General features: G+C 44.8%; 1 protein-coding gene across 19 annotated transcripts in view; it reads right to left on the reverse strand.

Annotated features, from left to right (window-relative positions):
• Nucleotides 1-14,740, reverse strand: part of NCKAP5 (NCK associated protein 5) — a 930,794-nt gene that overhangs the window by 267,926 nt on the left and 648,128 nt on the right. The window lies entirely within an intron of this gene.

The raw sequence follows: 14,740 nt of genomic DNA on the forward strand, positions 1-14,740 counted from the left end.
ACAACTAAAGACACATCTCTTCAGCCAAGCTTTTTAATTAGTTGGTGTTTTCATGGATATTTTAAATCAGATGTGTATATGTTTTAACTGTTAAATTCTTGGTTTGTTTTATGCTGTAAACCGCCTAGAGCAGTGTTACTCAACGTTTTTGGAGTCACGGACCAGTACATTCTTTGTGCGCAATTTCCGGGACCAGCAGTTAGTAAAGGGGTCACCCCCTCTGCCCCCAACTCCAGGCATGCTCCAAAAGAATTTTAAGCTGAGGGGTGCTGCCACCAGGAGCTCTCCAGGTCTCATTTCTAGGCAGGCATCACTCGCTGCTGCAATAAGACTCATTTAGCTTCCTCAAAATGAACGTTATCCCCGTAGTGAGGGCTGCCTGCCTAGAAATGAGCTCCGGAGAGTTCCCGGCAGCAGCGGCCCCCACTGGTTCAATTTTTTTTTTTAAAGGATTAATTTCTCATGGACCAGCACTCAACTCCTCCCAGACTGGCACTGGTCCATGGACCAGCAGTTGAGAAACACTGGCCTAGAGACTTTGGTAGTGGGTGGTATACAAATATATTAAATAAAATCAATAATTAAATATTATTTGGGGTCCTAAATTCCATCTACTCCATCTGCCTGCAGGGGCTTACCAACTGGTCCCTCTGTGTCCTGTGGAGTTTCCAGCCCAGACAGGGAGCAGCCTGCTTGTCTGCTGCCAAGTCCTAGCTGGCTGGTTGCCAGCCCTCAGACTGTTGAAGAGTTCCACCTGCGGCTTGTTCTGGGAGCTACGTGTGAGAGGTGTGGCTTTCAGGGCTTGTCGGCTTGAAAGCAGGGAGGCTCGCCAAAAGCGTAATCGTCAGGCTGCCTGTAGCTGGCCGCCAAAGGGGGCCGGCCTTTGGGGCTGGGCCTTCGAGGGTGGGACTGAGGGCTGGGGGGTTGTGTTGGGCCAGGCCTTTTGCAGATATGTGTTTGAAATGGGTCTAGATAATCAGTTTCCTCCAAGACTGCCTGGAGTTGGTCAGCCACCACCCTCTCATTCACCTTGCCCAACCAAGGGAGATTGGAGATTGGCCTGTAACTGTCCATCGCTAAGGGATCCAGAGAAGGCTTCTTTAGGAGTGGTCTAATCAATGCCTCCTTCAAACAAGGAGGCACTCTACCCTCCCTCAGCAATGCATTTATGATATTAACTAGGCCTTCTCTGGCTATGAGGTTGAGACAGCCTTGGTCGGCCTGATGGATGACCTTTATCGGGGAATCAACAGAGGGAGTGTGACTCTGCTGGTTCTTCTGGATCTCTCGGTGGCGTCCGATACCATCGACCATGGTATCCTTTTGGATCGCCTGGGGGAGTTGGGGATAGGGGGCACTGCTTTGCAGTTGTTCTGCTCCTATCTCTTGGGTAGATTCCAGATGGTGGAGCTTGGTGACAGTTGCTCCTCAAAATAGGAGCTGTTATATGGAGTCCCTCAGGGCTCCATTCTGTCACCAATGCTTTTTAATATCTACATGAAACTGCTGGGTAAGGTCATCAGATTTGGTGCTGGGTGTTATCAGTATGCTGATGACACCCAAATCTACTTCTCCTTTTCATCTTCAGGAAATGGCGCTCATGCTCTAAATGCCTGCCTACAGGCACTAATGGGCTGGATGAGGGAGAACAAACTGAAGCTGAATCCAAGCAAGACAGAGGTGCTCGTTGTAGGGGCTCAGAATCTGAAGGGTGAGTTAGATCTCCCTGTGCTGGATGGGGTTACACTCTTCCAAAAGGAGCAGGTGCACAGCTTGGGAGTACTCCTGGACCCAGGCCTCACCCTGGTATCTCACGTGGAGGCCATGGCCAGGAATGCTTTCTATCAGCTTCGGCTGATTCGACAGCTGTGCCCATTCCTCGAAGAGGATGACTTCAAAACAGTGGTGCACCAGTTGGTAACCTCCTGGCTTGACTACTGCAATGCGCTCTTCGTGGGGCTTCCTTTGTACGTAGTCCGGAAACTTCGGTTAGTTCAGAATATGGCAGCCAGATTGGTATCTGGGGCAACCCGGAGAGACCATATCATGCCTCTTTTGAAACAGTTACACTGGCTGCTGATATGTTTCCGGGCAAAATACAAAGTGCTGGTTATTACCTTTAAAGCCCTGAACGGCTTAGGTCTGAGTTAGCTAAGAGAGTGCCTTCTTCTACATGATCCCCACCGCATGTTAAGGTCATCTGAGGAGGTCCGTCTCCAACTGCCACCGGTTCGTCTGGTGGTGACGCAGAGGCGGGCCTTCTCTGTAGCTGCTCCTGGGCTGTGGAATGCACTCCCGGCAGAAATTCGTAATTTGAGATCATTGCTGTCCTTCAGGAGAGCCCTTAAGACCTATCTGTTTGGCCTGGCCTTCCAGGATTTTAAATGATTAACTGTTTTACATTGTTTTAAATTGTTGCCCTGATTTCCTGGGTTTTTAGCTGCTTAATTGGTTTTATTGTGTTTTAATAGTTTGATTTTAATTGTTAATTTGTTTTTAATTGTTTTTATCATGCTGTAATATGTAGTTTTTAATTGTTTTTATCGAGCCATTTTGGAAGGGTGGTATACAAATCTAATAAAATAAATAAATAAATCGATGCTAAATGATGGGATTGCAGATATCAGAAAAATTCATGCCATTACTCATCCAGAGTTCTAACAAAGTAATCCAGTTATAAATATTTTTTTTGTCCTGTCTTCCATCCACAGTCAGAATGCCCCCCCCCACCCATTTTATCGAAATATGCTTATAAAATCCTCTTCCAATGCATTTTTCCTTGGGTTGGAGTATAGCTACTGGATTGTAATCTAGGGTTCATAGGATTGTTCTGAAGTTATATTGCTGAAATGTACACACCAAAAAGTAATAGAAATCAAATTTATTTTCCAGAAAAAATAGTTATTTTTGAAGAGATTTTTTTAAAAAACAGTTTTTGATGATATTTCCTTGTTGCACAGGAGTGCCTGTGAACTTCTGCAGCTGGAGGAAATTAAAAAATAAAATTTTAGGAGCACAACATGTTTTCAATTTCCACTTAGGCATGGAAGTCCACATTCCACATGGATAAAATGCAGTGACAAACACCCAGAATCACATTTTATTTTGTCCACCAGATAGTTGTAACCTGGCAATGAAATTTAAACTAATCAAACACTTAAGTATTCTTAATGCCAGGAGACATACAAACAGTTATCAATACCTACTTATTTGTATATAAAAGAGACAGAACTTGTGTGTGCTGAAATTTAATCCAATTTAGCTTTAAGGACATTTAAAGCTAAGCCAGTACACACAACAACAGGTTGCTAACCTGTAAATGAAGTTCATCTAGTGGTCATCTGTTTATTCACACTGATGGGCTTCAGGTGTGCGCTGAAGTCCATTCAGGTTCCTTCCAAGCTCTCTTTAGTTCTAGCTCTTTCAGGGGGAGCCCCTCCCCACCAGTGACCTCACACCCCGTTTCCCTCAGTTTGAGTGTCTGCCGATCTGAAAGGGACTGTGAATGAACAGATGACCACTAGATGAACCTCGTTTACAGGTAAGCAAACTGTTGTTCATCATTGTGGTCTCTGTTGTTCACACTGATGGGCGAATCACAAGCTCACCTAACTGGAGGTGGGTCGCAGTCACTGGAAGATGGAATTCAGCATGGCTCTCCCAAATTCTGCATCCCATCTGGAACTCAGATAAAAAGCACAGTGTGTAACAAACGAGTGGGGAGTAGCCCAGGTGGCCGCTTTACAGATGACATCAACTGGGACATTCCTATCGAAGGTGGTGGATACAGATATCACTCTTTTGGAGTGGGCTCTGACAGACTTCAGTGGGTCTCTCCCTGCAAGTTCGTAAGCCAGAGTGATCATGCTCACAATCTACCTGGCTATAGACTAGGCTACAGGTTGAGCACCCAGTGACCTGGGGGACATAGGAAATGAACAAAGCTTGAGTTTTTCTGATTGTCTGTGTCCTTTCCTTGTAAAAGGCTAGGCAGCGGCGCACATCAAGACAATGGAGGACTTTCTCTGCCTACGAGGTCAGGTTTGGGGTAAAGACTGGCAGAGACACCTGTGGAAAGTAATCACCACCTTGAAGGAAATTAATATCTGGAGACAGTTGCACTTTATCCCTGTAGAATACTAGATACAGGGGATCCACTCTAAGGACCCTGAGTTAGCTCACTCAGCGTGCCGATGTAACTGCCACAAGGAATGTGGCCTTCCAGGTAAGTAGGTGGAGATCACAAGTAGCTAGCGGTTCAAAGGGTTTGCATACCAGTTGGATGAGGACCAGGGGAGGTCCCAAGGGGAGACGTGAGCAGCGTATCTGGATACAGGTTAACCAGGCCTTTAAGGAACCTCTTGACTATAGGGTTTGTGAACGGGGAGTCTATGCCCCGTGGTGTGACATAGGTTGAAATTGCTGCCAAGTGGACTCTAATAGAAGACATAGAAAGACCAGCCACCTTTAACTGGAGTAGACAGTCCAGGAGGAAGGTAGTGGGTGCCTGATAGGGGTCAACACACTTGGCTTTGGCAAATTCTGAGAAGTGCCTCCATTTTCTTTCATAGGTCCATTGAGTAGAAGGCTTTTTGAGCAGCTTCGAGGACCTCTTGTAAGCATGGGTTTACATTGAAGAGAGGAGTCACGCAGTCAGGCGCAGCTGGGTCAGATCTAGATGCCATACTGAGCTGTTGCTCTGGGTCAATAGGTTTGGTAGGTTCTGGAGATGGACTGGACCATCCAAGGCGAGGGACATCAGCACTGGAAACCACATTCTCCTAGGCCATTAGTGTGCCACTAGAATTGCCTTCCTGGGCTCCCTGCTCCAGTTTTGTAGGACTCGCGCAATGAGCAGGAATTACAGAAAGAGATACAGAAAGATCCCTGTCCAACATAGAGAAAAGGCATCTCCAAGGGAACGGTGACCCACCCTCATCCTGGAGCAATATTGGGGGCACTGATGGAACCTGGCTGGCAAAAACATCTATAGCCGGAGTTCCCCAATGTTGAAACAAGTCCATTTGTTGCAGAGTCCATTTGTGGGAGATCACAAGAGTTCGACTCAGGAAGTCCACCAGGACATTTGTTTGTCTCTGAATGTGAAGTGCTGAAAGCTCCAAGTTATCGCCCAGTGCCAGATCCGTAAGGTTAGAGAGAGCAGGGTTCTTCTCAGGAAGGTACCCCCTTCCCTGTTCAGGTAAGCTTTGACAGTAATATTGTCTGTATGGACCTGAATCTGATGGCACCGAATGGATGGTAAGAACCTCTTCAGGGCCTTGTAAACCACCAGAAGTTCCAGGTAGTTGATGTGACTCCTGGCTTCTGAGAGCTACCAATGCCTATTTATCCGATAGTCTAAAACACGCACCTCCCAGAGAAGTTCAGACGTATCCGTTGTGAGAACTATCAGTGCCTTGTCTGAGGTGAAGAGAAGGCCCATCTCTAAATGATGATGAGGGGTCCACCAGCGGAGGGACTGCAAGACCGTCGATGGCAGATGAAGGGGCTTGTTTTGTCTGTCGAACTGGGGGTCGAAGTGGTCCAGGAACCTTTGTTGCAGCACTTGCATCCAAAGTCTGGTGCGTGGTAGGACTGAGGTAATGGAAGCCATGAGGCCCAGCATCTTCTGCACTGTGTGGGCAGTCTGTATCGGCTGAACAAAGAAAAGTATGGCCAGGTGCAGTATCACAGAGATCCTTTGTACCGAGAGGAATACTCTCATATCAATTGAGTCCAGAAGCACCCCCAGTACATCTGGTTGGTGTCAGTCAGGATTTCTCTAAGTTTACTTGAAGGCCCAAGTCTTCCAGTAGGGATATAGTTGCAGCTACTTGTTGTTCTAGAAGCTGTGGGGATGAACTCATCAGCAGCCAGTCATCCAGCTACTGGAAGACACTGATGTTTTGGCAGTGGAGGTAGGTGATCACCACCGCCATACACTTTGTGAAGACTCTCGGGGCTGACAAGAGTAAAGGGTAGAGCTTTGAACTGATATTTCTGTGGCACCACTTGGAAATGCAGGAAACGGCAGTGCTGCGGGTGGATGGATATATGGTGGTAAGTGTCTTTTAGGTCGATTGCTACAAACCACACACCTGGAGACAAAAGGAGAACTATTTCTGGGACAGTCACCATGCAAAACCTGGTGTATTTGACACAGCACTTCAGTTTCCAGAGATCTAGGATGGGGTGCAGGCCCCCGTCGGGCTTTGGAACCACAAAGAAGGGTGAACAGAAGCTGCCATCGAGGTGACCTGACACCAGTTCTATTGCATCCTTTTGTAATAGTGCTTCTAGTACCTGCAGGAGTTGTGGCATCACCGGAGTACTCCTCCCTAATTGAGGGGGTGGTCTCTGAATGAACTCTATGGCGTACCCAATCCTGATGATGGTCAGCACCCAGTGGTTGGTGGTTAGGGAGTACAACATTTCCAAATAGGGCTGGAGCTGTGTCGTGGGAATGAGACAGGAGGAGTCACTGTTGCTTGGTGAAAGAGGATTGTTTGGACCTCCTTGTTGAGGCTTCTGGGTGAAGAAGGTGGCTGCGGGCGGCTCCACCTGCTTTTCCGGTAAGGATTAAAGTGAGTAGAGGAGAAGCTCATTGAGCAGGCAGTAGTGTGTAATTTATACACTCTTTCCATAGTGTTATTTGTCTTGGTCCTGAATAGGGCCTCACCATCGAATGGAAGATCTTCTATATGCGTACATGCTTCAAATGTTAGGCCCAAGGAGCAAAGCCAAGCATGGTGATACAAGACTATAGAGGAGGTCATAACACGGGCAGCACAGTCTGCCTAATGGTGTGAAGAATGTAGCTGTTGTTTTGCGAGATTCAAGCCTCCTTCTTCAGTGTGTTGGCTAAATCTCCCTGGTCTCCAGGCAACTGCCCCAGAAAGGGGGTCATTTTATCCCACAGGAAATGACTGTATCTTCCCATGAAGGCTTGATAATTTGCCACTTTCAGTTGAAGGGCAGAGGTAGGATATTGGCGCCTACCAATGGAGACCAGTTTTTTGTCTTCACGGTCGATGGGAGCTGTCAGAGCCCTGTTCCGTGATTTTGGCTGTACCATCTCTATGACAATTGAGTTTGGCACAGGGTGTTTCTGAAGAAAAGCTCAATTGTCCAACTGCACCCTGTATAAGGCTCCAATCCTTTTAGATGCTGGCTGAGTAGAAGAGGGTTTGGTTCAGTAGCTATGGGTTTATCGAGTATAGGTTTCAACATGGGTAGGGCCACCAGTACATGGGTGGAAGAGCCAATAATGCCAAAAATAGGGGCTTCTGGGGGCTTCTGTGGCTGGTTGCCAGAAGCCCTAACAAGGTTGCCATGCGTTGTACGTGTTCAGCATGAGATTGGAAACCTCCAGAGGGACAGTCGGGCACAGCACTCAAGAAATGTGTTGAGCATTCAGAATCATTTAACTCATCCCCGGGGGAGTCTTCTGAGCAGTCCAGCACTGGAAATGCTTCTTGCAACCGGGAGTGCGCAGGTTTGGTCAGAGGTGCACCATTTGGATCCAGAGCCTTGTGGTCAACTGGCAATTGTGGGTTAGAAGGAATAGGAGGAGGTGGGTGATCCTCTGGAGGTCTTCTAGTGTCAGGTGTGCTGGATCCTGAGCAATGGATTGGGGCTCTATCTGGGGCATGGCACCAAGCGGGGCATCGTGGGTGGAAGTGAGGACTCTGGTGACCAGTCGGACCTTCAGTATCATGGTCTGGATGGCGATATCAGAAAATATCTGCTCCTTTTGCCTTGCTACAGAGAAGGGGAGCAATGACATCTGTTGGGCGGGTAGGACCTACAGTCCTCCCAGTAGTCCCAGCCATAGTCACGTGACGGTGAGTACTCATAAGTAGGGTCATAGTATGGGCTGTCATAAGCGTCTCCATAGTCATCTCTAGGCGCATAGAAATCCTCCTCTTCACTCTGCCAAGAGCGGAAAGCAGCCAAAGTACCTGGCTGTGGTACTGAGGGTTCAGGCACAAGCTTTGGTACTGAGGAGCAGAGGCTTGTGAGGAGAGTGCTCACTGTGAGGGCTGGAAGCTGGCACGTCCCTGGATCCTGTTGCATCCTGTGGTAGGGAGGACTTGCCTGCAGATGCAGGGGGAGGGTGTAGGAAGGCTGTGTCCCCCATCTGCAAAGGAACTGTACCCAAAGGCATTGGATAAGGAGCCGAGGGAGAAAGTCCTGCTGATGGGGTTCCCTTCTTCTTTTTCTTCTTGGGTGCTGGGTCCAAAGGAGCCTTGCACTTTGACCCTGAAGCAGGCAGCGCACTCGGTATTGAGGCAGTGGCCAAGGAAGATGTCGAAGGTACCATTCCCTCCAAGCACAGTGAAGACTTGCTCTGAGCTTCCTGTTGCAGGCCAATGGCAAGAGTGAACATAAGAACAGCCCTGCTGGATCAGGTCCAAGGCCCATCTAGTCCAGCATCCTGTTTCACACAGTGGCCCACCAGATGCCGCTGGAAGGCAGGAGTTGAGGGCATGCCCTCTCTGCTGCTGTTACTCCCTTGCAAATGGTGCTCAGAAGTATCTTGCCTTTGAGGCTGGAGGTGGCCTATAGCCCTCCAACTAGTAGCTGATGATAGACCTCTCCTCCATGAAGTCATCCAAACCCCTCTTAAAGCCATCCAGGTTGTTGACTGTCACCACATCTTGTGGCAGAAAATTCCACAAGTTGATTATGCGTTGTGTGAAAAAGTACTTCCATTTGTTGGTCCTAGACCTCCTGGCAATCAATTTCATGGGATGACCCTAGTTCTAGTGTTCTGTGTGAGAGAGAAGAATTTCTCTCTATCCACTTTCTCCACTCCATGCATGATTTTATAGACCTCTATCATGTCTCCCCTCCGTCGTCTTTTTTCTAAACTAAATAGCCCCAGGTGTTGTAGCCTTGCATCATAAGAAAGGTGCTGTAGGCCCCTGATCATCTTGGTTGTCCTCCTCTGCACCTTTTCCAGTTCTACAATGTCCTTTCTTAGATGTGGTGACCAGAATTGTACGCAGTACTCCAGGTGTGGCCGCACCATAATTTTGTATAAGGGCATTATACATTCATTCATTCATTTAGATTTGTACACCACCCCAAACTTTCGTCTCTGGGTGGTTAACAATAGAATAAAACAAGTTAAAATATATACAAAAAATATACAAATTTGTACACCACCCCAAACTTTCATCTCTGGGTGGTTAACAATAGAATAAAACAAGTTAAAATATATACAAAAACTTAAAACAATTTAAAAATTTAAAAATCACCTACAAAATTAAAACCTTCAAATTTTAAAAAACTGAAAAAGCTTGGGTGAAGAGGTGGGTTTTCAAATGCTTTTTAAAAATTGTCATAGATGGGGAGGACCTTATCTCAGTAGAGAGCGCATTCCACAGTCTCGGGGCAGCAACCAAGAAAGCCCGTCCCCGTGTATTATCAGTTTTAGTGGCAGGAGGAGAGACCAACAAGGTATCTACAGGTGCCAGTACCCCCATAGAGGAAGGGTCCTTAGCAGGCACTGCCATTTCAGGCATTGGAGAGGCCATTATCAGGTGGTGCTGCAAGATGGAGAATGCCTTTTCCCACAGTAGAGCTCTGAGGCGTTGAGAGCGACTTTTACATGCTTGCTTCCCAAACTGCCTGCAAAATTTGTAAGAGTCCACCTTATGTGCCTCTCCCAAACACGAAAGACAACGAGAGTGGCCATCTGTCAATGGTAATTTCGCTTGGCAAGCCAAGCAACATTTGAAAGTGACTTTCTTTTTATCCCACCCCCTCCATACACCATGTGAGGGGAAAGGTGGAGAAAACAATGTTGTGGCAGGCTGTACCTCAAGAAGAAGAAAATATACTGCTGAGAGGGAATTTACAGAAAACAGAGTGTTTATTTTCCTTTCTTCTTTTTGGGCGGGGGAGTGGTCAAAAAACAAGATGCAAAAGGCACAGGCAGAGGATACTATGCGTTTAGTAAGGACAAGCTAGAATAAAACTGAAAACAATGAGTACAGAAGAGGGTTTTTCTTTTTATATTCTCACAGAGAGTAACGAGAGCTGAGAAGAGAAGGAACCTCAAGCCAGAGCTGCAAATGCAACAGCGGACAATGAAGAACTGAGGGAAACAGAGTGTGAGGTCACTAAGGGGGCGTGGCTCCTGCCAAAAGAGCTAGAACTAAAGAGAGCTTGGAAGGATCCCAAATGGACTTCAGTGCACACCTGAAGCCCATCAGCGTGAACAACAGAGACCACGATGATGAACCAGCATTGTCATATATAGACATAATTGTGCCCAAATTGGAACCAAATGGTTAACACAGACTAGGAACTACACCAGCTTGAGAGGAAGCCGGAAGTGCTAAAATAATACTGTTAAGTAACGTAACTATTATTGCATGGCTTCAAGAGGGTGTGAATAAATGCAGGATCCATAGAACTAAAACTGGCTATGAAGAGAACCACAATTATCTCTGCACATTCTGAAGGAAACAGAAAATAAAGCACACAAGACCCATCAAAATAGAATGGGATTTCATTACCGTACTCCTGCAGAATTGTATAAAACTTTCAACTGAAAGTGCCTTTTGGCACATTATTCTTCTCTATATATTACTTTATCCCAGTGCTTGAAAGTACTATGTAATAGAACACAACAGGCATGGAATACATAATGAAAGACTGGATTAAAAAGTTACTTCCTTTTCATTTTGCATAGTGAGTCTGGCTGCAAGAAAATTTTGAGTGACACCTGTAGTGAATTATGTTGACTTAAATGAGGAAGTCAGAACAATCAATTGGTCACCAGTTGGGGAAAAGAAATTAAAGTAAATTACAAGCAAAATGAAGCATGACTGTACTGATTACTATGGTGGGGGGAGGGTTATATTTGTTTCTTGTTAATATGATGTTTGACATCTCCATTATGTAGTCATGTTTACTGTTGGCTCCCAGATGGTCAATGAAGAAAATAACTTTATTTTGAACTTTTAAATATACACATGATAATTACTTGTACAACCAACCAGGAAGTGAAATTCAACACTCCCCATGCATGAGTGAAAAGTTATTCTCCTCATGCACAGGGGCATGGAAGGGAGCCCCTGATATTTGCGGGGGGAGGGTACTGAAAGGGGCTATGGGCTGTGCTTGAAAGTTGAACTCTGTATGTGCACAGAGCAATCATTCACTCTGGTCTGGATACCAACTGAGAATCATAAGGCTGCAGTGAACTATCTCAAAGTAGAAGAACATAGTTATGACATTCTTATGCCTGTCTCTGGAAAACTTTTAATCTCAGTTTTTCTAAGATACTGGGAAGAAGCTCTGTTGTGTTTCTCGATATGTTTCTCAAAAGAACCTTTGGCCTGTTGCTGATCTTTTTTCTTTTTCTTTTAACTAGATCAAGAACCATAACATTTGTTGTCCTTCTCTTTACTGTAAGGTGGCTAAGACTGACAAGCCTTTAAAACCTTCAACATTTTCCTTCCAGGAATCACTGAAATGTCTGGAGCTGACATTTCAAGAGAAGGTTAGGAACAATCTCTAGCAAAATATAATGTACCACATGCTTAGACTCTCCTGCCAGAAAATAAGCAATCTTGGTTATTTAGGCAATGCAAGGGCCATTCATTTTAAAGGGAGTTACATTTGGAGGACTAAACTTCTAAGGTTTATCTAGATATACCACTAAGGTTTTGTGGGTTTTTAAAGTTAACATTTACTTAATTTATATAAATAAATGGCAACAGAGTCAAGCATTAGAAGCCCCACAAAACCAAGCATGCAATACTATAAATATGATAAACAAACCAACAAACCATGCATAACCATTTTGTGATGCTGAATTAGTATGTCTAAAGGCACAATGGAGAACATAAATATACAGTAGCATGCAGGAACTGGGCTAAACGTGTATATTGATTAGATAATGCTGAAAGGCTCTATATGCAAGTATGTTAGCTGCAGAGTGTCATCTGTTGACTACTGCAATGGTGGGAGTTCTGTAGCCTTCTCAGCAACAGAATCCCTCAGTGGTCTCAAGTCCCTTTTAGCTTCATGTCCTATTTTCAAAAAGGAATAAATTACCCATGTCACAAAGATATACAGTAGCGAGGGAAAATGAGATGAAGATTTTAAAGCATGGTACCTTATAAAACAGAGCAAACTAGTTTAGAGCTTTTTGAACTGCTTCCTGGGGAACACAGGGTTCCTTGAAAGCTCACAGGGTTCTGCAGTATGAAGTTCAGTATTCAATAATGATGGACTAGCTTTCCCAAGAGGCAGCGTATCCTCTACTACCTTCCTCTGTAATGGGCAACCACTGGAAAGTGGTGTGTGGTCTTCTAAGTGGCAATCTCAGCTAATGTGGGCCAGAAGTGAGGTTCCATGGATGCGTGTAGTTCTACTGTAACTGAACAAGGGAAGAACAAATGTTCCTGGGGCCCTGTTTTTCATCCTTTCCTTATATTTCTTCTGTAGCAAGGAGAAGAGGACGGGGGGCATCTTCACTTTTTGTCCCATGGCCCACTCCAACCTTGCTATACCCCTGGTCCTATGTGTCTGGAAAGTGCCTTACATGATCTGATTTGTGCACACAGAGTTCCTTAAAAGATGAATCAACATGACCAAGGCTCTCTAAAGGAAGAAAGCCACTGGTCCAGGGAACAAAACTGAAAAATAGAAATAAATATTTTTCTGGTAGAAACAGAATACAGTACACCCAACAACAGGAAAGACATAGGGAAATACTAAGTGTCCTTAAGCAAAGGTCAGAATTGCTGGCATAAAGTTGTTTTAGCACACAGTACTTAAGAAAGCAATCCCACTGGTACATTTTCTGCCTTTTAAACCTTTGAATATAGCTACTTATTCGAAATGCCGATTCATACCCTCAAGTATTTGAACATTTCGAATAATCTCACTCTAGAGTCTCTCTGTTCTTAAAGGAAAACAAAACAAAACATTTCAGAGCCAATATTATATAAATGATGTCTGCCCCAAAGTAACAGTAGGCCATCACCAAGGCAAGCCTACTAGAGCTTTAGGAATACTTGATTAACGTGGGCTACAGACTCCAATTCGCAGAGATCTCATGGCAGATTTTGTTGGTTACCTTTTTTTTTTTTAAACTGACACTGCTTTGCAGAAATTTAACTCTCCACCATCTCTTCAGAGTGCAGCAATGCAAACCAACAATCCTACACGTCAAGAGAAAGCGGCTGAGTGCTGCACTACTGCTGGACTCAAACCCAGAACTGTCAATGCTTCTTTATTACCAACCCTATTTCTAACATTCCTATTTCAGAATGTCCATGTGGCTCAAGTTCTTTAATTTTAAAACTTGGTAGTAAAAATATTAAATAAACAAATCAACATAAAGAGAAACTCCCCAGCATGTACCATGGCTAATGGCTATATAAAATTGGTGGGCCACATTCACAAGTTTTCTTCACTAAGATTATTGAGATAGATTCTAACAACCACGAGTAGAGCTCTGGTCGTGGAACAGGGCTTTCATATCCTCACTACTCTGTGTTGCAGCCTCCTAAAGCTCCCTGAAAGCCCTTCATTAAAGTTGGGACCTTTGGTGGGATATGGCATGGGGACGTGTAGCAAGAGATGGGAGTTGCCAAAAATCATGGTCCTCTTTGCTCATATGAGCAGAAATATGTAACACAAGAACAGCCTTGCTGGATCAAGCCCAAGGTCTATCTAGTCCAGCATTCTGTTACCCACAGTGGCCCACCAGATGCCTCTGAGAAGCCCACAGGCAAAAGGTGAGGGCATGTCCTCTCTCCTGCCGCCACTTCCCTGTTATTTAGAGGAAGCTTGCCTCTGAGGCTGGACATGGCCTATAGCAGGGTTTCTCAACGTGTGGGTCCCCAGATGTAATTGGACTTCAACTCCCATAATTCCCCACCCACGGCCGCTGGGGCTGGGGATTATGGGAGTTGAAGTCCAACAACATCTGGGGACCCACACGTTGAGAAATCCTGGCCTATAGTCTTCAGACTAATAGTCAATGATAGGCCTGTCCTCCATGAATTTGTCTAAGCCCTTTTTAAAGCTATCCAAGCCATTCTTATGCAAGGTCTCTGGACCCATCTAAATGGATTCTGTAGAAATTAGTATCCTGTAAATAGAGGATATATAGGATAAAATGTATTAGAAACATTTCTTATTGAGATGAACATGTAATAATGACAATGTTTACCTAAATTCTCGTACAATTCTAATCACTTTTAAGGAGACTTGGATTGAAACTGAAATAGGAGTTCACTTCTACAGGACACTACATCTTAATGTGGAAACTCTGATATTTGCATGCCAGAACCCTACAAAGAAGATCTTCTTCACTCTTGCCAATAAATGAATGTGTTCTACATGCACAACTGAATATACACCTCAGCTGCTTCAACAGACATAAATGGGTAGACCCAACATGAGCAGAATTTCCATATATCCCTTTGAGCGTACACAAACCTTTAGACCATGACAAATAATTTTCTATCAAAAGACCGGTTTTGTTTTTACAGACCCTCTTTAGAAACCATGTGATTGCACTGCTTTTCCCCTCTATTTTTTCATTTATTTTCTCTGCTATTTCATACCATTAACATTAATGTATGACTTGATTAAAACTTTTACAAAATCAGATGAAACACTTCCAGCAGTTTCATAGAAATTAGGGGCTGCTGCACACTTTAATGTGTGCACAGTGCATTCGAAATATTTCATATATACCTGTACA

The sequence above is a fragment of the Hemicordylus capensis genome, chromosome 1, assembly GCF_027244095.1.
Source record: "Hemicordylus capensis ecotype Gifberg chromosome 1, rHemCap1.1.pri, whole genome shotgun sequence".
Taxonomy (NCBI): Eukaryota; Metazoa; Chordata; class Lepidosauria; order Squamata; family Cordylidae; genus Hemicordylus; species Hemicordylus capensis.